This window comes from Ictidomys tridecemlineatus, chromosome 8 (assembly GCF_052094955.1).
Source record: "Ictidomys tridecemlineatus isolate mIctTri1 chromosome 8, mIctTri1.hap1, whole genome shotgun sequence".
Lineage (NCBI taxonomy): Eukaryota > Metazoa > Chordata > Mammalia > Rodentia > Sciuridae > Ictidomys > Ictidomys tridecemlineatus.
In genome coordinates, this window is record NC_135484.1 from 52953942 (window position 1) to 52978796 (window position 24855).

At 34.0% G+C, this 24855-nt stretch overlaps 1 protein-coding gene across 14 annotated transcripts in view; it reads left to right on the forward strand.

Moving 5' to 3' along the window:
• Cdk19 (cyclin dependent kinase 19) overlaps window positions 1–24855 on the forward strand; it is a 157194-nt gene that overhangs the window by 21128 nt on the left and 111211 nt on the right. For 4 of the 14 annotated variants that reach the window (XM_078019497.1, XM_078019496.1, XM_078019494.1 and 1 more), the window contains one exon: window positions 11562–11623. The exons of the other annotated variants lie outside the window; for them this stretch is intronic. The gene's annotated coding sequence lies outside the window, so the exon portion shown is untranslated. The remainder of the gene's footprint in view (window positions 1–11561; window positions 11624–24855) is intronic. 14 annotated transcript variants of the gene reach the window in all.

Below are 24855 nucleotides of genomic sequence, written 5' to 3' on the forward strand. Positions count from 1 at the left end.
AAGAATTGGCTTTTCATTTAGTAAGAGGAATGAGAAATATGAAGTATAGAGGTGAAAGCAATACTAAACTCAGAAATCTCAAAGAGGTTTCATTTTTTGATTGGGCCAAATAAATTCTAAATGTATATACAAAATTTTATATTCCATGGGAGGAACTGGAAAAGATTTAGGGTCTGAAAACAGAAGTGTGTAAAATGGGGATGGTGTTGTTTCTTATGAATTGTGAGGGATGGAGGAGATGATGCTTGTATACTCTAAATAAAAAGTATTAATCCTATTATCATTAATTTTTGACATGAATTTTGATATTCACTGGCAGATCTGTTTCTAGAGTGCCAGGAAGTTCTTCAAAACAAATTGTTCTGCTGTGTGCAGTAGTGCTTGCCTGTAATTCCAGTGGCTCACCTCCCAGGGAGGTTGAGGCAGCAGGACCACAAATTCAAGGCCAGCCTTAGCAACTTATTGGGGCCTTAAGTAACAGTGAGAGTCTGTCTCAAAATTTTAAAAAAAGGGCTAGGGATGTGGCTCGGTGGTTAAGAACAAATTGCTTTTAATTCCTTAATTAAACACATACTGTATACTAGATTGTTATTCAAAGGAGGAAATGTTAGATTTTTGAAATGTAAAAAGCAAATATTTAATATTCTTTTTTGATTGTTGATGGACATTTATTTTTTATTTATTCTTTTTATGTGGTGCTGAGAATCAAACCGTGTGCCTCACTCATGCTAGGCAAGCCATCTATCATTGAGCTACAACCCCAACCTGCAGATATTTATATTGACTATGAGTTTTAAAAAATTAAAAAAGTTATACAATGTGCAAAAGTAGTTAGATAATAAGAAAGATATTAAGGGAAAAGTAAGAAATACTCAAAATTCCATCATCCAGAGATAAAGACTTAATAGTTTGGTGCATTTCTTTTCTGACAACTTTCCAACCATTATGGTATTCACAAATTCGCATATTTACATGCTGTGAAGAAATTATAAATATAAATGTCCTTTATATGCTATTCTAATCTTTTTTTTTTAAATTAAGAATTGTGGTCATTTTTTGGTGTTAGTAAATATATAGATTTATATAATCCTGTAAACTGCTATATGGTATTTCATTATCTGGCTATGTTAATACCCACTGATGAACATTTAGGCTGTTTATAGATTTTTTTTTTCCTGCAGTAAGTAATGCTTAGCATGTTTGCTCATTTGATGATCTCTTTAGAATAAATTCTTAAAAGTATAATTGTTAAGTCATGGGATATGCCATTTTAAATGTAGGAACATACTGTTCTTTCCCTCCAAGAAAGCTGAGCCAATTTATACTTCTACTCAAAGAATACAGTGTGCCCCCTTCTTTTTATCTTCCCACACTAGCTTTTGACTGATAGATAATCTTTTGCCTTTCTTATTATAATCATTATTTTATTGCCAGGAATATTGAATGTCTCTATTTGTGTATTGACTTTGTATCTACCGTTTGGACATTTTCCATGCATTGCCTTTGGTTTTTTTTTTTTTTTAAACAGATAGCATTGCATAATTGTTAAAATTGGGCTCTGAGGTTGTGCTATCTGAATTTATAATTCCAGATCTACTACTTAACTTTGTGACTTGAGCAGATTAGCTGTGTTTTTTGTTTCTCTCATCTGTGTAAAGGGATAATAACAGTACCTATGTCATAGGACTGTGTTAGGACTACATGAGGTAACATCATAAAGTACGTGCAATAGTGTCTGGCAGATAACAAGCACTGCTACTATTAATCTTTTATCGGTATATATATTTTTTAGGATAAATTCTTATAAAGGTAGGAATGTTTAAAAATAGATATTGCCAGGCTGGGGATGTAGCTCAGTAATACAATGCTTACTCAGCATGCCCAATGTTCTCAGTTCGATTCCCGGTATTCAAAAAACAAAACATAAGAAACAATAAATATAGAAAAACAAAACAAACAACTACCCCAAATCCCAGCAAATTGCTTTATTAAAAATGTTTTTTTCTTTTTTTGGGGTGGTGGTGCACTCCTATAATCCCAGTGGCTCAGGAGACTGAAGCAAGAAGATTGCAAGTTCAAAGCCAGCATCAGCAATTTAGTGAGGCCCTAAGCAACTTAGAGAGATCCTGTCTCAAAATAAAAAATAAAAAGGACTGGAGATGTGGCTGAGTGGTTAAGACCCTTGGTTCAATACCTGGTTACCTCCCTCACCAAAGAAATTTTTTTTTCATAATAAAAAGTGCATAATAACTCATGTCAATATTAGGATTATGTTTAAGCTCTCTATTTCAGTTATCTGTTTCTATATTAATTTTGTACTTCTAAGAAATGAGAAGATTCATATATAAAATATATATTTTCTAACATCTGATTATGAAAAATTTCAAGCACAGGATAAATTTAAAAACCTAATCCCATGATCACCTATGTATCCACTCTCCACATCAGTGGATCTAGCCTTTTTTTTTTTTTTTCTATAAAGGGTCAGGTGTTTTCTCTATTTCTGCAAAGAGCCAGTAAATATTTTAAGTTTTGGAGGCCATATTATCTCTGTTACAGTTACTGAATTATGCTGTAGTGAGAAAACAGCCAAAGTCAATAGGTATATAAATAGGAATGGCTTTGTTCCAATAAAACTTTATTTGAAAAAATAGGTGGCCTCTGGATTTGACACAGGCTGCAGTTTGCTATCCCTGTTACAGATTAAACAGCAAGTTGCTATATTTGCTTTCTCTGTAAATGGGTTTGTATATACATGTATATATTTTTTTCAACCATTGAAAAATAAGTTGCAATCATCACGGCACTATCCCTTTAATGTCTTAGCATGTATCTCCTAAAAATAATCATATTCTCCTGTATAACCATAATACCATTATTACAGCTAAGAAAGTGAGAATTTTTTTTTCATAGACTAACATTGTATAATGGACTAAAAGCATGACAATCCTTAGATTTGTTCCTTAACAGTTAACCTATTGAACTGTTTCTGTTCCTGTCCACCTTTCCCTATCCTTTCCTTGATTCATTTCTTTAGATAGAAATATTTTTTTAAAAAATATATTTATTTATTTTTATGTGGTGCTGAGGATCTAACCCAGTGCCTCACATTGCGCCACCAGCACTGTACCGTTGAGCTACAGCCTCAGCCCTAGATAGAAATCTTACTGATTTGCAGATTTAATTTCATGCACACAATTATTTAAGGAATTTTTTTATATGTTTGGTTTGTATTTTTAAAAACCTGGGATTTGTTTCTGTGTTTATATGACTTGAAATAGAGAATTATGAGTAATTTACAATCAAGAGATCTTGTTAAGTTACATACAGTCCTCTAAAGTTTTCATTTGAAGTTGCAGAAACCAAAGTTAGGTAAAGCTAATTAGGTACTTTAAAAAAAGTGACCAATATTGTAAAATAAGTTGAAGAAGTGTGTGTGTGGGGGGTAAAAGACATTCTTATTATTTTCAAATTTATAGTTGGTTTATTTGTTATGAAAAGTTATAGCATTTCAAATATAGCCATTCCACTTTGTGCAAAGTTGTGCTGCAGATTTAAGGAGGGTCCTTGCCGCCTTTTTTTCCTACTATTCCTGCCCCTACCCAGATTTTCTACTGTGCACCGTGCCTTCTTATTTTATCTTTTAAAAAATATCATTTATCCTGAAAGAATTTAGTGTGTTGGTGTAATTGTAGGATTTAGTAGTGTGCTGCAAGATGAGACAAATGACTTTCTTCTTAGATTAGTGATTTATGATAATTGTTAGTGGGAAATAAATAGCTTATTAAGAAACTGATTCAAGATTCTTATTACATCTTTGTTCTGTATGCAGAGAAGGCAAAACATATAAAATTAGCAAGAAATACAGCAGCAAGTAATTTAGAATGTCTTGAGTACCCGTGATAGAGATTGGAAATGCTTTTTGGGATCATGTGGGCTAGGCTAAAGAATTTGGCTTTTAAACTGGGAGAATGAGAGTAATAGATTCCAAGTGAAGTAGATTCTAACAGTTCCCAAAATGGAAACAGTATTTTCTGATTGTAAAATGCAGAAAAGTAAAATATAGGCAGTGAAAGGCCTTATAAATCCCATTTACTTTAGATAACAGATAACAGTTAGATAACAGTTGCGTAACAGTTTGCTGTATAGTTTCATAGAGGGGGAATTTCATGAATGGTTTTGCAACTGTATGGATGATGGAGAGGACCAAAAGGGGATGAGAGTGGAAGCAGGAGGCTTATTAGAGAGGTCCAGTGAGAAATAATGAAATGTGTTCCTTAGTGGCAGCTGTGAGTAATAGGGAAGGGCTGGGGAAAATTTCAAGGGATATTTAGGAGGTAGGTTTCAGTGACCGCTTGGATGAGTTGGACAGACAAGTGGCCAGGATGGTATTTGAGTGGACCTTCCAGAGGCTGAATTCAAATTGTGGCAGTATTTGCCAACAGTGTAATTCCTGTTTGCAAAGACTATCCGTTTGTTCCTTTTTTTGTTTTTCAGTGTTTCCAGGCCTGTTTAGAAGGGGAGGGTAATAAGAATTCAATTCTGTTTTCATAGATAAGAGTTATTGTATCCTGCCCTTTTCGCTTTATTATTATATTTTACCTTGTTAAAGATAGCTGGGTTCGTTTGGGAAGTTGCTTCTGTTCTGGTGTGTAACATTAGCTTGTTTACTTCACAAAATTCAGGTTGGGAGCTTAAACTTTTTATTCTGAGAAATTGGGATTGGAGTGGGGTGAGGGAGTCACTTGGGCAAGTTTTGGTAGAGGTTCTTTGACTTTAAAATTAAGAATTGAATGAAGAGTTGAGTAGGATCTTACTTTCACAAAGTTCTGCTGTGTTTCTCACCACTGGGAACAAAACTATATAGAATTGACTTTGCAAAACTTTCTTTTTCTTATTTTCATGCTAATGCAGTCTTGGCACAGAGTTTAGGAGAGACAGTGTTCACTACCTTGCTTCTTTTACTTATATTGGAGGGAATCATGAGAAAGTTATATCCAAAAGTTTTGCTGCAGGTTTTTATCTGTGCTTTAAAATTTATTCCAGGAAGCTTAAATTACAGTTCTATCAATTGTGCTCCTGAAAGTTAAATTTCCCCCTCATTTGAAAGGTGCCTGTTTTGTTCATGGTCAAAATATGCCAGAGTGATGAGGCATATGGAAGTTAAGTGATGAGTTTGTAATTGATAACCTCTTCTTGGTATTTTATGTTTATACCTAGAATTTAAGAACTAACGTGTTAATGGACAGCAGTTTTTAGAGGAAGATATTTCTGAGCTCCGAACCTGTCTTAACAAATAATGTATTTCTTAAAAATGAGGTAACAAGAACTGTGTCTCACAGGACTTTTTGAGGATTAATCAAGATAATGTATATAAAGAAACATATTAGCAGCAAAACAATTGACTCCTATCTTTAAAAACAGACTTGAGGGCTTAAAAAATAGAAAATTAAAATCTTGAAAGTTTATTCTTTCCTTTTAAAAAAATTTTAGAATACCATTTCTAAGCTTTCTCATCTCTCAAAGATGAGATAGATATTCTCCTGTGCACTTACTGTACCTTGGGGGTTTCCTCTTTCAGAGAACTCATTTTCTTTATGTTAATTGTCAAGTTCAATGCCTGTGATCCTACAGGCAGCATACCACCTGTTAAGACCACCTGTTTTGTATTTTAAGTGAATCTAAGTCTAGCAAATATACCCACCTTTTTTCTGTTAGTAATCTTTCTAAAGTACAGATCAAAATTGTCAAAATCCTTACACATAGTTGATCATCAATAAATATTTGTTGTAAGTATGTCTTAAAGAAAGATAAAATTTTCTATGCTTTGCTCTCTTGAATACCACAGAAATTATACCAAATAGATGTATTTATCCCACTTAGGAAACTTTATTTTGGAAGAAAATTGTATTTTATTATTTCTTTATTAAATTTTTTTAGTTGTAGATGGACACAATAACTTTATTTGTTTTTTTAAAAAATATTTTATTAGTTGTTGATGGGTCTTTATTTATTTTTTATGTGGTGCTGAGGATTGAACCCAGTGCCTCACACATGCTAGGCAAGCGCTCCATCACTGAGCTACAACCCCAGCTACCCAACCCCAGAAAATTGTATTTTATAGCTAAGTAAATTATTACCAACTGGCTTGAAATCTTGATATTTTCTGACATATTCCTTGATATTAGAATTTTTGTGAACTGAAATGAAAGGGGCAGTATATTTTTAAGTGCTTGAGAATATGAGGAGGGTGTGTGTGTGTGTGTGTGTACGTACATGTGCACACAAGTGTTGTGGTTTGAACTCAGGGCCTTAACCACACTAAGTACGTGCTGTACCACTGAGACATACCACTAGCCCAAATATGAGATTGCTGAAGTTCTTAAGAATGACTGCTTCTTTGAACTTCATTTATGTACCATTTATTGAGCTTTTCTATGTGCTCTAGGCCTTGTACTAAGGACTATGGAAAACCAAGGAATTATAGATGACCTCTATCCTCAGAGTCTCTCACTTCGATGATAAAGGCAGCTAATAAAACCAAAATTAAATTATTGTTGAAAAGCACTATGGTACCTTTATAGGAAAGGTAAACATAAAGGAAGATTTATTCGCATTTGGTGCATTGATATAGTATTTGTACCTGCATTTGTGGTGGGTGTAGCAGGAAAGCTTTTGGAGAAGCTGGGACTTGGAAGATTCATGGAGAAAGATTCAGGGGAAGGTCATTTCAAGAAGTGTGCATACTTTGTTCAAAGGCATGTGGTATGAGAAACATACTAGTGCTGTTCTTTATGAAGGTAAGGCTATAGAAATAAGGAGAAGCAAAAGATACCATGAAAGGGCCTGTGTGCCAAGATAAGTATTTTGACAATCTTGATTTGAATTTGAGAAATATCACTACTGGTAGAAACATAAAGGTGGCTGTATTAGTTTTAGGTTTACCTAGAATGCAAACAGGTAGTATCAACAAAACAGGTGTATTCTCACACTGACATTCAGGTTTGGTATGATGATTCTAGTCTGATCAAAGACCTTAGTCCCTTCTATCTACTTCATTGTCCTTTGGCATAACATCTATTACCTTCTAGCCCCAAATGACTTCTGAGGTGCCATCCACCATGTTCAAGTTACAAGCATGCTCCCAGTATCAGCCTTCTGTAAGCAGCTTTCCTGGAAGACCCATCCAGTGACTTCCACTTCCATTTTATTGGCAGGCCTGTCAGCGTGGAAAATTGGAAAGCATGCTGCCCATAATCAAATCAGGGTCTGTTCCTAGGAAAGAAGGGGAGAAAGATACTCAGTAGCTAGTAGTACCTACCATAAAAAGATAGAGAATGGAGGTAGGGAGACTAATTTATTATAACACCTAAGTAGTAGTACATGTAATCTCTCTTTTTTTCTCTTTTAATTTTTTCCATATTTTTATTGGTACATTATAATTACACATGGATTCATTGTTATGTATTTTGTACATGCCTACAATATAATAATATATGTGATCTCCTAGAAAGTGTAGTTTGGTTGAATTAATTCTGGTAACTTTCAGTAGAGAAGCTAATCTACTGAGGAACCTAGAAGATTGAATTTGTTATTTTGATAACTATTACTGTTTTAAGTTCATGGAGCAAAAATAATGCTTTGATTACTTTAAGAATTGAGTTAAAAACATTTCTAGTTAAACTTGTAGTAAAATTAAATATTTTGGTACTAAAGAGTATTAACATTTTTAAGAATGGCTCAGATAGGAGGTTTTTTTAAATCACTTTTTAAAATTAATTCCTATGTGACAATAATCATTAAAGAAGGATTTACAATAGTTTTTCTGGGAGATGAAATACCAATTTTATTTTTCTTCTTTATAGTTCCCTTTTTAAGTATTTTATACTTTGTACATATTACTTAATTTTTTTTTTTTTTAGTTGTTGTTGGACCTTTATTTATTTATTTGTATGCAGTGCTGAGAATTGAGCCCAGAGCCTCACTCATGCCAGGCAATCACTACTACTGAGCTAAAACCCTCGGCCATACATATTACTTTTAAAAAATTGTGATAAAATACAAAAAATTAACCTTCATCATTATTAAGTGTACAGTTCAGTGGCTGTTAAGTAATTCGTACTGTTGTGCTACCATTACCACCATTCATCCATAGGACTCTTTTCATTTTGCAAAACTGAAACTGTACCTATTAAAGAATAAATCTCTATTTTTCCTCTTTCTCTAACCCCCAGCAATCACCATTTTACTTTGTCTTTATGAATTTGACTACTCTAGGAACCTCATGTAATTGGAATTTATAGTATTTGCCCTGGCTTATTTCACCTACCATGATGCCTTTAAGGTTGTTGTAGCATGTGTTAAAAATTTCCTTCCATTTTAAGGGTGAATGATATTCTATTGTATTTATAGACTACATTTTGTTTATCCAGTCATCCATTAATGGACACTTGGATTGCTTCTGCCTTTCTGTCATTATGAATAATGTTGCACAAACATAGATGTATCCAAGTATCTCTCTCAGTTCTTGCTTTCAATTCTTATAATTATGGGTATCCAGAAGTAGAAATACTGAATCATATGGTAGTTTGTTTATTGATTGATTGATTTTGATAAGATCTTGCTCTTTCGCTCAGGCAGATCTTAAACTGGTGAACTCAAGGGATCCTCCTGCCTCAGTTTCCCAAGTAGCTGGGACTATAGACATGTGCCACTATAGCTAGCTATGTTTAATTTTTTGAGGAACTTCTGATACTGTTTTCCAAAGCAACTGCATCATTTTACATTCCTACCAATCATATACAGGGTTTCAATTTCTCTCTGTTTTAGCTATTTCCTTCCTTTCTATTTTCTTGGGTTCTGGGGCTCAAACCCAGAGCCTTGTGCATGCTAGTAGGCAGTGCTTTTACCATTGAGCTACGTCCTCTGACCTTTTTTTGGAGTAGCAGCCATCATAATGGGTGTTCAGGGGTTTGGATCTGGAGTTCTCTACCATTGAGCGACATCTTCAGCCATTTTTATTTTTTATTTTGAGACAGATTCTCACTAAGTTGTGGAGGCTGGCCTCGAATATGTAATCTTCCTGCTTCATCCTCTGGAGTTGGTGGGATTATAGGCTTGCAGCTCTACACCTGACTCAAATCTTATTACTCTTAACACCAACATTATTTAAACATTATTTGGATATATGTTCTTTAATTTTTTAGGCCTTCTTTTAGTTAAAAATATGTCATTTTTTTCTTTTAGTGTTATAAATATTCTCTCCCTTCCTTTTTTTTTTTTTCCTTTCATGATGCTGGGATTGATTGCAGGAACTCAGGCAAATGTTGTACCAGCCCAGTACTTCCCATTTTGTTATACATATTGTACAATGGTCATTCCAATAGAGTGTTACAAATGCCGAAGAATAATATAGCATTATTAAAATTTAAGAACATTTGTAATTGTTTGGCTTCCTTATAGATGCCTGGTTTGTGTGATTTGCATTCCATAAACTGGATGATATATATATGGGTGACTAAGCATGGCTCTGAAGTGGTCTGAATTGTTACTTCTGCCTATTTTTAGGCAAGTTTTAGGCCAATTCCTTGTGTCTCATTTCTTCATCTGAAAAGTGAGGATTATAATAGTATTATTCAGGTTTGCAAAGACCAAATAATTTAAAATTGTGGAAGTCTTAGAACTATGCCTGGCTCATCATACATCCTTATAAGCCTTTGCTCCTATTGTTTCTTGAATGGGATTTTTCTGTCTTTGGTTTTTAGAAACATATGAGGTATTCAAGTAGTTACTTTGCTTCAAACACAGTATGTCATAAGCACTTAGAATATCACTAGCACTGCTTTAGAGGATGATGCAGTCTAGAAGGTTGTGAGAATTAAGATAGTATCTGAGGCAGGTAGTGCTGATCAGTTTGCCAAATTAATAATATAAATATCACTTGGGGACTGTGCCCTTTTGATTGCCATTTAGCCTTGACAACTGATCTAGTCTCTTCTGACCAGTTTAGTCTTTTGCTTTGCTTCTTTGAGCCTCTTAACATAGCTTCCTAAGTTTCTTGGCTAGACACTATATTCCTGTTGGTTCTTAGTTCATAACTTGAATTACGTTGCTACTATAAGTTAAATTTTTTACATAATATATAATTTTGTGATTATATAATATATAAATTTTGATTATATATTTTAAATATTGATTTCATTTGATATTCAGTGTAGATCTGAGAGAAAGAGTCCTCATTGAACAACTCTTTACTTTTAATAATTTATTTTTTAGTTATAGGTGGATACAATATCTTTATTTTATTTTTATGTGGTGCTGAGGATCGAACCCAGTGCCTCATGCATGCTAGGCGAGCGCTCTATCTCTGAGCCAAAACCCCACCCCCAAATAACTCTTATACTAAGAGATTAAATGCCTGATGAAACAAAGCAAATAATGAGCCAGCTGGAACTTAAAATCAAGTCATCTGACTTCAGGGTCAGTGTTTTATTATACTTTGTTTCTTCCTTTTACATATCATCATATTTTAAGACAATGATTTGTTGCTTCTTTCCTAATATTTGATGATACTTTTAAAGAATTCTTAATATTACATAAAGATAATATGTCCTCATCTTTTAAATTTAACATAAAATAAAATTTACCTGATTACCTTATAGACCAGCTGTATTTTGGAGTCTTTTAGCCCTGTCACCAGAAAAGAATAAAATAAAATCTGAGCTTTTAATGTTTTACCTGATTAAATCCTTAATATTTGATAGGAATGTTATCTGAAAAGCTTTTCATATTCATGCTCATTTTTATTTTATAATATTGGAAAGAGGTATATTTTCACCTGTACTGCATAGAATATGTATTACCTTACCCATTTTTTTTCTTCTTCTTTCTCTTCCTCTTCCTGTTTCTCTGTAATGCTAGGGATCAATCTCAGGGTCTGTGCATATTATGCAAGCTGTCTGCCACTGAACCACATCCCCAGCTTTGCTTATTTCAAAATTATTGTCAGAATTACATCTTGCCATTGGTATAGCTACAGTTCTACCTTTACCCCTCTATATTTGTTTACTTCTAGGTATATTTTTAATTGTTTCTCTCCAATATTCCCAATAATTTGTGATTCTAAAAAGAATTTGTCTTGAGCTGAAGAGCCTTCCATATTCCCTTTTGTGAAATATATTCTTCTACTTGATTTCTTTCATATTCCTCACATGTGTATTGGTTCTCAAGTAATTAAAAAAATTGGATTGTTACTTTCAGCATATATGAATTCATACTTTATTGCTCTTTTAATTTTTCTAATAGAATAAATCATTTCTTTTGGTAAGAATATAAATTAATTAAGGCTCAACTTATTTGTTCTTTTTGTATAACTAGCGGCATAATATACAATGAACTGCATGTTAGCAATACATTGTTGATTTACTTACTGTCAAATCTATAATCTGATTTCCTTGGCAGATATGTAGACTTATGGTAGGCATTTGGCATTTTATATTTTGGGCAGTGTAACTTTAAATCTACATAAACTTCTCTGCCTTTTGCCTCTGCTGTGTTCATAGATTCCAGGAGGGCTTCGTGTTTGGACTTCAAGCGTTGGAGGTAGCAGACTTTTCAGAAGAAGGTAAATCAGAGTGTTGCCTTCTGTCATTGTGTGTGTGTGCTGGGGTGGGCATATGACAGGTGAGAGCTTTTTGTGAGTATCATCACAAAATAATTTATAATGCTGCATTAAATGATTTACCAAATTTAAAACCCAGCAAATAACTGTACAATTTTTGTTCATTATTATTACAGTATGTAAAAATGGAAAACTTTAGGTAGAATTAAAGATTCTAAATTCATTTTCTTTGCCATTAACAAAGAGTAGGAGTGAATAAGAAGAGAGGGCATTAGTATAATGTACAATATGCATTGTGTAATTTTTCTCAGACTTGGCTTCACTGTGATTTCTTCCTGGGAACTTGTCCAAGTCATTATTCATATGTTGTATTCTTTCTTGCTGCTCCTTTTACTGAAAGATTGCTTCACAATAAGTAGAGAGGCAGCCTAATCCGTGACTCATGACTGGAGGATAGACATTCTTGCTGTAGGTTCCATGTGCCAGAATGTTAGTTTTCAGTATGCTAATTACCTCTCTTCTGAACTTGTTAATATGCTCTTCTCTCAAGTTAGTTCTTGTTTCAGTAGAGAGACAAACACATCCCACACACTTGTAAAAAGTGTTTTTATAGAGATCTTCTTAATGAGTTACTTTTTAAGAAAATAATATGACTAGAGATCAGAAATTCTGATATACCTTTCCTGGTAATCTTCTTTGATTAAAGGAAAAAAGCCATTTTGCTATGTATATGCCATATATTATAGATGTTACTTTTTGTGAATTTATACAATCATTTATGAGCTTTTATTAGTTGATAATTGAATAGAACTATTTTTTTAAAGATCTATAGTAGTTAACATAATGTACTCCTAGGCATGACTGGTTTTTTTGATTCTGCATGAGAATTGGAGGAATTGTTTTCTTATGTCTTCTAGAAGTTATATTTGTTTAGATTATCAAGTAAATGACTCGATACTATACCTTATATTCAGTATATACTCCTTATTATGTGAAGTTGGATAGTACGTATTTATAATCTCTGCTGTCTGCCCACTACAAGATCACTTTGTTTTGCAGAGTTTTACTATTTCATTTCCTCCTATCCAGAGAGGCCACATTTCTTAACTAGAGGAGATAGATGAGTTTCCTGTTGTTTATTGGGGTTACCTACAATTTTACCTCCTAAAACCTTGCCTTTTACTCTTTTCAGTGGCCATGTTAAATTTACCAGTAGTGCATTGGAAGGAATTTCTTCAATACTGTTTTGTACTTCATTGCCAGGCTAGTTGGCTGTTTTCACCACTATTAATTATGCACACATATTTATTTAGATAATGTGACTCTGGAGTACTTTATTATCAGTTGAGAATTTCAATAGATTATCCAGATCAAGACTCTCCATTCAATCTTCTACCCCTCTTCAATGTCTTTGAGAAAGATGGGATTAAATGGATGATTATAAAAGTATGTTAAGAATTACTTGATTTTAGTTTTTAGAGCAGTTTCAGATTTACAGAAAAATTGAGTAAAAAGTACAGAGTTTCCACTCTCTTCTACTAACTCTCCCTCAATATTTTCCTTATTATTAACTTCTTGCTTTAATGTGATAACATTTGTTACAACTGATGAGCCAGTATTATTACATTTTTAACCAAAGTCCATAGTTTACTTAATCTTTGCATTGTGTATTTAGTGGTTTTTTGACAATGTATAAGGACATGTACTCAGTATTATAATATCATTTAAAACAGTTCACTCCTGTGTTCTTTCTCATATATATATATATATATATTTTTTTTTTTTTTTTTGGTTTTTTGGTTCGCTCCTTCCAAACCCCTGACAATCACTAATCTTTTTCTTTCTCCAGAGTTTTGCCTGCTCTAGAATATCATATAGTTGGGACTGTATTGGAACTGTCTTACAAAGTGACTATGCATTTTGCATTACAACCATCAGTGAATGAACAATGAGTGAATGTCAGTGTTTTGAATTTTAGCCATTCTAATAAATGTATAGTGGCGATTGTCTCTTTCATTTTGGTGCTGGGGATCAATCCAGGGTGTTATGCATGGTAAACATGTGTTTTACCACTGAGTTATACACTCAACCCTCACTATTGTTTTTATTTGTAACCTTCTAATGACAGGGTTGAACATATTTTTATATGCTTATTTTTTCTTCTGCATATCTTCTTTGGTGAGGTGTCCAGTTCTTTTGCTCAAATGTGTATATATACACACATATATATGTCTGTAAATATATGTATGTATATGTGTGTGTGTATATACACACTCATATATATGTTTCAGTTCTGGGGATTGAACCCCAGGGGCACTCTATCACTGAGCTATATCCCCAACCCTTTTTACTTTTTATTTCGAGAATAGGGTCTAACTGAATTGCCAAGGGTGGCCTTGAACTTGTGATCCTTCTGTCTCAGCTCTGGAGTTGCTGAAATTATGAGCCACCACCACCACCACACTGACTTTTGCTCCTTTTTGAATCGGGTTGTCTATTATTAAGTTCTTTTTGGTATATTTTGAATACCAAATTTTTTTTGTCAGATATTTGTTTTGTAACTATTTTTTCATAGTCTGTGGCTTGTCTTTTTATTTTCTTACAAGTGTTTTTCATAGAGTTAGTTTTAGTCAAGTCTAACTTGCCAAGTTAAAAAAATTAATTTTATCTTTCATCTAAAACTCATTAATTGCTAAACCAAAATAGATTTTTTTCTATGTTCTAGAGTTTTATAGTTTTGCATTTTGTAGTTAAGTTAAAATCCATTTTAAGTTAATTTTTATGGAGGCTGTAAGGTCTTTGTCTAAATTTGTTTATTTTTTTGCAGTCCTGGGGATGGAACCCAGGCTTCCTGCATGCTAGGCAAGTGTTCTATGACAGAGCTATACCCCCAGCTCCTAAATTCATTTTTTTGCATGTATATGTCTAGCTGTTCCAGCACCATTTGCTGAAAAAAGACTGTCCTTTCTCCATTGCTGTCCTTTGTTTCTTTAGTAGTGACAAACTATATTCATGTATTTATGTATTTCTGGGCTGTTTCTGTTCCATCAATCTACCTTTTCTTCTATCAATGCCATTTTATCATTACTGTAGCCTTATAATACATTTTTATAGGATAATGCCGGTCTTCCTAAAAAAATTTGTTTTTCTTCTTCAATATTTTGAGTCTTGGTGTTCTGTATTAGTAGTGTTAGACTCACTTTGTCAATGTCCAACAAAATAACTGGCTGGGATTTGAATTGGGATTGTGTTGAAGCTATATATCAAGTTAGAAAGAAGTGATATCTTGTCAATATTGAGTTTTCATAGATGGAATATCTTCATACATGGAATATCTTCCCTGGGGCACTCAATCATTGAGCCAAATCCCCAGCCCCCCACTTTTTTGTATTTTATTTAGAGAGAGTTTCATTGAGTTGCTTAGGGCCTCGCTAAATTGCTAAGGCTAACTTTGAACTTGCAGTTCTCCTGCCTCAGCCTCCCAAACCACTGTGATTTTAAGTGTGTGCCCAGTCCATTTAGATCTTTTTTGATTTCTTTTATTAGAGTTTTATAATATTATATGTATATTATATATATTTTGTAGACTTTATAGATAAGTTTTGTTCTTTGTATATAATATAAACGGTATTTTGTTTTAAATTCCCACAGATTATTCTATTCAGTAGTATATATAAAAAAAAGAAGTACTGCTCATATCAGATTATCGGACTGCATCTTCTGCCCTTCTTTTCCTTACCATCACCTTATCTTCTATGAGAAGATAGAATTAAATTTTTGTTTAAAAGTATCTTAAGTGATGGGATTTAGGCAGTTTTCAATATAATACCTTGTGTGTCATATGTGTATTATTAGGCTAAGTAACTACAAAGATTTCAATAACATTGAAGTGTAATCTTTCACAAGAGTAGATTATACTTCAATGTTATTGTAACCTTTGTAGTGGACAGTATGTACTGTAGTACAAATAAATACTTAATAATTCTGGACTCTTAATTGTCAGCCTCCATCTTACTAGAAAAGGCAGATGGCCAGTTATATTAGTTTATCTAGTACTTGGTTGTTAACTGCAAAGATACACATAAAAATGATACCACCTCTCTGGTAATTTATTATTCATGTAAGAAATATTAATTTCAAATACTGTGTTCCATTTTTGCTGACGAGTGTGTGTGTGTGTTTGTATCTATATGCCAAAAACTCAGTCCTGCAACCCATTCTAAGCGTTCTAATTGTAATGTCTTATTTGTGGACTTCATCTATAGTCTCTCAAAAAGAGTTTAAAATTTTGATGTATATTTATTGAGGCTGTAGTAGGTCTTGGACACTGCTAGGCATTTGACATATGTGACCTTATCGAGCTTCAAAACATTTTTTGTAGTGTACGTATTATTCTTCTCAACTTACAGATATAAAAACTGATAAAATAAGAGTGTAAGAAGCTCATCAGTAATGTAGGCTCTTTATATTTGTGAAAAAGTTACCATAGAAAGTGGTATAAGGTTGTGTGTGGTGGCTCACACCTATAATCCCAGAGGCTTGGAAGACTGAGGCAGGAGGATTGTAACTTCAAAGCCAGCCTTAGCAATGGTGAGACAGTAAGCAACTCAGTGAGACCCTGTCTCTAAATAAAATACATAATAGGGCTGGGGATGTGGCTCAGTGGTCCAGTGCTCCTGAGTTTAATCCCTGGTACTCAAAAAAAGGAAAAAAGAAAAAAAAAAGTGGTATAAGATGCTGTGTGTATAGTGCGGAGGTGTGCTTGGTGAATGCAAAAAAGAGAAGTTTGACTTAGCCTAGGGTGTTCACAAAATATCTGAAAGCCTGAACTGGTCTGATGAATGGGAAGAATAAAGAAGAGAAAACGGGGAGATCAGATTAATCAGTGTGGAGAAGACTGAGGGACAAAAACAGTAAGTACTTTGTGATCAACAGTTTAAAAATTTCTACTGTAGTAGTAAAATGCAGTAAAACAAATTTAATCTCTTATTTTGAACAAAGATACCTCTCTTCTGCTTTTCTCTTAAAGTTATTCTTGATTTGCTTAGGAGACAGTAGATTACTGTACCATTATATAATTTCCAAATTACCAATATGCAAGCTCATTTTTGTCCTGGATTTGTTAGTAGTAACCGAGGGAACAAACTCTGAGGGAAAAATGGAAGATTAAGGGAATCCTAAGTAAAGGATTTTCCTAAAATCAGGTATATTTTGGTTTTTTCTCAAGTTTCAGTTGCCTGACTACTCTGAAAATACCCATTGATATGCTAAAAGCTATGGAGCTTCAGTTGCTTATAGGAAACATTGTTGTTTTTAGTGAACTTAGTGTTTAGTTGAGAAGACAAGAGTAACTTAAAATGACTAGAAACCACTTAGCAATATTAAGTACCAAATTATGTAACATACATTTTAAATACTGTGGAATCATATTTTTTTCAGTGATATTCTTTAGGGTTCTGTCCTTCCTCCTGTTTCATAAATTTTAATTTCGCATCTCTTTAGGTTTGTCTGCATGCCTTTTAGACACCTCTATTTCCACAGTCCTCTCAACTTCGTCTTGTCTAAACTTCCCCAGAGTGTTCTTTATAACTCAGTGAAGGGTATCACTGTCACCCGTTCCCTTTGCTAGAGACTGGGAATCATTCTTGCTTTCTTTCGTTTTTTCAACACATGGTCTTTTGACACTGTCTCCTAATTATCTTTCAGACCCACCCTCTTTTTCTTCTTCCAACCATCCTAATATAGACTGTGGTGACTGTACACTTAAATTACTTCAAAGACCTATTAACTAGTTTCTGTGCCATCTCTACCACTTTGTGTTTTTCACAAAAACACAGATTGCTTCAAATTCTTACCTTTGTTTCTCAGGATGTCTGTCCAGTTTTCTTAATTTGAATTACCTGTTTTCCTTCTAGCTCTGCTTGTTTCTTCTTCACCTTTAACTTGCTTTTCCCTGCTTTGAATCATCCTTACTGAATTTAAGATGTATAATGTTCTCTTGCTTCTGAGCCTTAACACATACTGTTCCCCATTTCATTTCTCAGAAGAGGAATGTGAAGAAATGAAACTAATGGCTGTAGTGATTAAAGTGCAGACTTTGAATCCAGATCACTAACCTGTAAAAACTTTTATCTGCTACTTCACTAGCTTTGTCATCTAGAGTGAATCACTTACCATCTCAGCTTTCAGTGTCTGTCTCTGTACTTTCTTTATAACGTGTTGTAGGGATTAAACTAGTTAATATTTGAAGTGCTTAGATCAGTCCCTGACATGTAGTAAGTTATCTTAAAAATGTAGCTGTTGTAAATAACTCTCATGATACATGTGTTGTCATATTGGATAAGTTTTCACTTTTGTTTTAAAGTTGACTTAATGGTAAATGAAAAAAAAATATTGTTTTCTTCCATAAGTTATGAGTTGGTTGGCTCATTTTTGTTGGTTTTTACCTTTAGTCTTAGATGGGCAGCAGCTTTATCTTCCTGATTTCTTGTTTTTCAGCTTTTTAGTAACTAGAACTTGATCTTTGGATTGACTTTCCTATGTAATGGATGATTTGACAAGGCTAGGTTTACTTGAAATTATTTAAAAATATTTTTTTAGTTGTAGATGGACACAGTATCTTTATTTTTATGTGTTGCTGAGTTGATCAAACCCAATGCCTCACACATGCAAGGCAAGCGCTCCACCACTGAGCCACAGCCCCAGCCCTTACCTGAATTTTTTTTTTTCATTTTTTTTTTTAGCTGGACACAATACCTTTATTTTTATTTGTTTTTATTTTTATGTGGTGCTGAGGATTGAACCCTTTGCCCTGCACTTGCTAGGCAAGCGCTCTACTATTGAGCCACAACCTCAGCCCTTTACCTGAATTTTTATATAGACAAATTTAGGCCAACCTATATGGAAACTTTTGAAAGAATGACTGTTAAAAATCATAGAAAAATCAGGAAACATAGATAGACTTAAAGAAGTGCCGCAGTCTTGGCTGGGCACAAGATCACGAGCCACTCACTCTTTGTAGGTCCAAACAGCAATTCTTTATTCCCGAACTCACACCGGCCCTCTACAAACACGTTCTGGGGGAATCCAAGTTCTGCCGCACAATTCACGTCCCAAATACTTTTTGAATTCTATGAGAACTCAACGGGAACTCAGGCAGCAGGAACGCCCTATTCCCAGCAGCAATAACCTTAAACCTGGAACTTCCCTAAAACCCAGATTGTCTTAAACCAGGAACGCCTAAACCCAAATTATCCTAAACCGGGATACTTCCTAAAACCTGCAGGATACACCTTAAACCTGGATCCACCCTGGTCCTTGAGCAGAGTCACCTTTCCAAGGCAAGTCCATTTAACATGGGGTACGCTGGCAAGGAAATTTCGATGCGTCATTCCTACTTGGCAATGGCCTTCAGCAAAGAAGGAAAAAGATACTCTCCATTGTTAATACTTTAGGGAATGTATGGTACACTTCACAATGCACATAATATACTACAAAAATGAGTAAATGATATTATAATTGCCTTTAAAATATTATAATGCAGTCTATTTCATATAACATAATAATAGCTGATAGCTGACTTTTTGATTTGACTTTATGATTTCTGTGCCTTGTTGATTAAAGTTTGAAGTAAGCTCTTCTCAAGGAATTTACTTTTTTCATTCCAACGTATATCAGAGACTGGATTGTAAAGGTTCAGATGATTTGGGTTCTAAAAAGGACACTGTATTAGCAAAGAGACTGTATCACAGTTGTTAAGATCAACTAGGAAAAAACATGCAAAAATTACATTTTATTAGAAAACCTCAGTGGTTTAGGTTTGGTAGAATCTTTAGTGATGAAATATTAATACATTTAAAAGTGTTAATTTTGATATCTTGGTTATTCTCTTTTTTGGGTATTTGTTTTTCATTGATACTTACCTTATAATACAGAGATTTCATGGATACTGAAATCTAAAAATGAAACTAGGGGCTGGGTTGGAGTCATAGCTCAGTGATATAGTGTGTGTGCTTAAGCTTAGCCTTGGGTTCTATTCCCAGCACCAAAGGGAGAGCAGGTAGGGGGAGAACCAAAGGGATCAAGATTATTGATTCAGTACTGTCCAATCTGATGATCTAGTTCTAGCTGATCTGACTATGCTAGATTTGAGAGTAACAAAATATATTTTTTCTTTCTCTTTAGAAGGAAATAGTTGCTTCTTTTTAAAAATTTTTAAAAAATTTATTGAGTTGTAGATGAACACACAGTGCCTTTAATTATTTTTATGTGGTGCTGAGGATTTAACCCAGTGCCTCACACATGTGAGGCAAGTACTTTACCACAGAGCTACAGCCTCAGCCCCAAATAGTTGCTGCTTTTGGTGAATTTTTAGATGTGATTACTTTTTCAATAAAAATATTTTAGTGCAACATTGTCACTGTCATTTTGATTTTATTTTTCCAGAAAATATAGCTATATAAAGAAATTTTTTGAGATGGGGTCTGACTATGTTGCCCAGCCTAGTCTAGAAGTCATTCAAGACATCTTTCTGCCTTGGCCTGCAGACTAGCTAGGGCTATAGGCAGTCACTACCACTTTTTGCGGTTGAAGTATATATTTTAAAAAAGGAAGTTCTCTAGATTTTCTTATTATTGAGGAATCATTTTTTTAGTTTGATTAAGACTAAGAAATGTATTTCAGTGCAACAGATGTTTATCCTACTAATTACAAGGTACTTTGTTAGTACCTATAGAATATTTAAAAATGAGTAAGTTCTCTTCCTCATTTGGGGATGGGTTAAGGAGTGTGGTTCAATACCAATTAATTATAACAAAAGAGTATGGAAAGTCCTTTACAGAGTTTTGAGCAAAGTACTTGGTCTATTAGTGATGGTCTTGTAAAATGTTATCAGCTATCAAATCTGATGAATTCCTTTCCATTCTCTTCTATTTGATCTTGCCATTTTTTGACCTTCATTTTTGATTCTACATCCTCCCACCTGCTTTGGGTGATGGGGATATGAACCTAAGACTTTGCATGTGTTGAGCAAGTACTCTACCACTGAGACTACTGAGCTATATCTCCAACCCCAAATTTCTGGTTATACAAACAACCCTTTATTGTCCCTACACATCCCCAGTGCTGGGATTGCTTTTTTATTTGACATGTTTGCCCACTTACCTTTTAATATTTGTTCCTTAACTTCTCTATATCACTATCTTACCAGTTTTTCTCTTTAACTCTTCAATTGCTTCTTATTCAGTTTTTAAAATCAAGTTTGTTAAAGCAGAAAAGTTGAACTTTAGACAGTGAACACCCATTTATCTTCTGCTTAGAGTCATCCATTGTTATCTTTCTATATTTGTGTTATATCTCTAAGTATATGTGAATGTTTATGTTGTTATTGAACTATTTGAAATTAACTTGCAGATGTTATGATGTCATCTCCAAGAACTTGAATCTATATCTATACAAATAAAACATTTTTTTCTGTATAATCATACCATTATCCTATATTTGAGACATTTAATAGAATAAAAATTAGGAAACAAAATTAACCATAATATCTTAATATTATATCTAGGTCATACTTAAATTTTGTTAGTTGTCCTATAAATAAACTTTTATAGTGACTTTTATTTGAACCACAGTCCATTCAAGATTTTGATGCATGTCCTTTTGTTTTTTTTGTTTTGAGTTTCTTTTAATTTAGAGTATCTCCACATTCCTCATTTCTTATGACTGTTTCCTTTTTTTCAAGGGACCAAACCAGTTTTCTAAGAGTATTCCATATCCAGTTTGTGGGATAGCTGGTTATTATTATAGACTTTTAATAGTTTCTTTTTCTGTAACCTGTTGAAGGCTGATGATTACTAGAGAAGACATTCTAACCCCTATGGCATGGATCCTGTGAATGGGTTGTAGGTCCTATTATTCTCTAAATTCTTTACAAACTAATGAGATTTGGAGCAGTAGAAACTTATGGATACCATCACCTCTGTTGGTCTTTTTATGCTGGTGTTCAGGTACAGGTAATAACATCATGTGAATGCCATTATGTGAAAGAGGTTTAAGAGCATTAGTTACCATCTTTCACCCTTTTCTTCTGTTCTTTCTCTTTATGATCACATTTATTTACTACTACTACTACTTGTTTTTTTTTTTTTTTTTGGTGATACTGAGGACTGAATCCAGGGGTACTTTACCAGTGAGCTACATCCCCTGTCCTTTTTAAAAAAAGTTTATCTTAAGAAGCGGTCTCATTGACTTGCCCATTCTGGCCTTGAATTTATGATCCTCCTACCTACCTCATCAGCCTCTTGAGTGGTTGAGATTATAGGCATGTGTCACCTTGCTCTGCATTTCTATAGCTTTAACAGTTACTGGTATAATTTTTTTTTCAACTCCATTTCTGTTATTTCTTATGTAGTAGCCAGTTGAGAGTCAACATGTCCAAAAGGAATTTATTTTTTTTTGTATTTTTTAAATTTATGCATCATAATTATACATAGTAATTGGGTTCTTTTTAAATTTATTTTTTATTTGTTCTAATCAGTTATACATGACAGCAGAATATTCTTTGATTCATTTTACACAAATGTAGTGCAATTATTCACTTCTCTGGTTGTACAAGAAGTAGGGTTACACCATTTGTGCAGTCATACATGTTTCTAGGGTAACAATGTCTGTCTCATTCCACCATTTTTTCTACCCCCATGTTCTCTCCCTTCCCCTCCCTCCCCTTTGCCCAATCCAAAGTTCCTCCATTCCTCCCATGCCCGGTCCCCCCTCCCACTATGGATCAGTATCCACTTATCAGAGAAAACATTCAGTCTTGGTTTTTTGGGATTGGCTTACTTCACTTAGCGTAAGATTCTCCACCTCCATCCATTTACCTGCAAATACCATGATTTTATTTTCTTTTAATGCTGAGTAGTATTTCCTTTTGTATATATATCACAGTTTCTTTATCCATTCATCTATTGAAGGTCATCTGAGTTGGTCTCACAATTTAGCTATTGTGAATTGTCCTGCTATAAACATTGATGTGGCTGTGTCCCTGTAGTATGCTGTTTTTAAGTGCTTTGGGTATAGACCTGGGAGTGGGATAGCTGGGTTAAAAGGTGTTTCCATTCCCAATTTTCCAAGGAATTTCCATACTGCTTTCCATATTGGTAGCACCATTTTGCTGTCCCACCAGCAGAGTATGAGTGTGTCTTTTCCCCCACATTGTCGACAACACTTATTGTTGTTTTTATTCTTAATAGCTGCTATTCTGACTGGAGTGAGATGAAATCTTAGAGTAGTTTTGATTTGCATTTCTCTAATTGCTAGAATGTTGAACATTTTTCATATATTTATTTATTTATTTATTTATTTATTTATTTATTTTTTTTTTTTTAAAGAGAGAGTGAGAGAGAGAGGGGGACAGAGAGAGAGAGAGAGAGAATTTTAACATTTATTTATTTTTTCTTAGTTCTTGGCGGACACAACATCTTTGTTGGTATGTGGTGCTGCTGAGGATCGAACCCGGGCCGCACGCATGCTAGGCGAGCGCGCTACCGCTTGAGCCACATCCCCAGCCCCCCATATATTTATTTATTGATTGTATATCATCTTTTGAGAAGTGTCTGTTCAGTTCCTTATCCCACTTATTGATTAGGTTATTTGTTTTTAGGGTTTAAGATTTTTTAGTTCTTTATATATTCTGGAGATTAGTGCTCTATCTGATGTGCGTGTGGTAAAAATTTGCTCCCATTCTGTAGGCTCTCTATTCACCTCATTGTTTCTTTTGCTGAGAAGAAGCTTTTTAATTTGAATCCATCCCATTTATTGATTCTTGATTTTATTTCTTTTGTTTTAGGAGTTTTGTTAAGGAAGTTGGGGCTTAATTCAACATGATGAAGATTAGACCTATTTTTCCTTCTATTAGGCATAGGAGCTCTGGGTTCATTTTGACAAAATCATATATGCAAGGAATTTGATTACAACCATTTACCTGCAAATGCCATTATTTCATTCTTCTTTATGACTGAGTAAAACTCCACTGTGTATATACACCCCATTTTTTAGTCCATTCATGTATTGACAGGCAACTGGGGTGATTCCATAATTTGGATATTGTTAATTGTGCTGCTATAAACATTGAAGTACTATGTACTATCTTATGTTAGATCTTTTGGATGAACACCAAGGAGTGGGCTAGCTAGGTCATATGGTTCCATTTCTAGTTTTTTAAGGAATCTCCATGTTGCTTTCCAGTACTAATTTGCAGTCTCATCAATAATGTGATAGTGTACCTTTTCCCCCACACCCTTGCCAGCATTTATATTATTTGTGTTCTTTTTAAAAATATTTATTTATTTTTTAGGTGTAGATGGATAAATAAATAAATATTTTAAAACACAATGCCTTTATTTTTATGTGGTGCTGAGGATCGAACTCGGGTCCCGCCTGTGCGAGGCAAGTGCTCTACCACTAAGCCACAATCCCAGCCCTATTTGTGTTCTTGATAATTGCCATTCTGAATGGAGCGAGAGGAAATCTTAGTGTACTTTTGATTTGCATTTCCCTGATTGCAAAAGAGGTTGAACATTTTTTTTCACATTTGTTGGTCATCTGTAAGAAATTTGTTTAGTTCTTTTGCCCACTTAAATTGATTGAGCAATTTTTTTTTTTTTTGGTATTTAGGTTTCTTCATATATTTGTATATATTTGGGTTTTTTATATATATTCTTCATATATTCTAGATTTTTTTGGTGGTGCTGGGCAATGAACTCAGCACCTTGTGCATGTGAGACAAGCAGTCTATCAATTGAGCTATATCCCTAGCCCTATATTCTGGATATTAATCTCCTGTCTGAGGAGTAGCTGGCAAAGATTTTCTCCCATTTCATAGACTCCCTCTTCACTCTCTTAATCATTTCCGTTGCTATGTAGAAGCTTTTTAATTTGATGGCATCCTACTTACTGATTCTTGGTTTTATTTCTTGAGCTTTAGGGGTCTTTTTGAGGAAGTTTTGATGAAGTGTTGACCTTATGTTTTCTTCTAGTAGTTTTAAGTTTTCTTGTCTTATTTTTTAAAAAATATTTAGTTATAGGTGAACACTTTATTTTATTTTATTCTTATGTGGTGCTAAGGATCGAACCCAGTGCCTCATGCATGTAGGTAAGCACTTTACCTCTGAGCCACAACCCCAGCCCTTTTGTCTTAATTTTTAAATCCATTTTTATTTGACTTTTTGTGGTATGTG